Genomic DNA, 342 nt, shown 5'->3' with positions numbered 1-342 from the left:
AAAATATTTAAAAAAATAAGAAAATAAAATCAATCCGATAAAATATACAAGATCTCTGATACAATAAAATGTCTTAAAGATATTGATAAAGTCTAGGCAAGTCTAAAAGAAATAAGTATTTGGAGTCAAATTCCTAAAATACAGATTCGTGTCAATGAAATTAGTTCTAAAATATGCCAAAACCACTAAGTGCATCTAGCAAAAGGGTAAACACCAACTAAAAATTATATAAAAATGCTGACTTCATAAAGTTTGATTGAGAACACTACATTCTCCTTCTTCTAAACTTACAAATGAGAATTCTTTCTGATCAAATGTTTTCATTTGCTTTAACCCGTTCAT

The 342-nt window shown here is 26.9% G+C and overlaps 1 protein-coding gene across 1 annotated transcript in view; it reads right to left on the bottom strand.

Moving 5' to 3' along the window:
* The window catches only part of LOC119581779 (phosphorylase b kinase gamma catalytic chain, skeletal muscle/heart isoform-like), a gene marked incomplete at its 3' end in the record, with an annotated part of 27,775 nt that overhangs the window by 5,819 nt on the left and 21,614 nt on the right, over nucleotides 1–342 (bottom strand).

This window comes from Penaeus monodon, chromosome 15 (genome assembly GCF_015228065.2).
Source record: "Penaeus monodon isolate SGIC_2016 chromosome 15, NSTDA_Pmon_1, whole genome shotgun sequence".
Classification (NCBI taxonomy): Eukaryota; Metazoa; Arthropoda; class Malacostraca; order Decapoda; family Penaeidae; genus Penaeus; species Penaeus monodon.
Note: the sequence above shows the minus strand (reverse complement) of the source record. Positions and strands in the feature narration are given on the sequence as shown.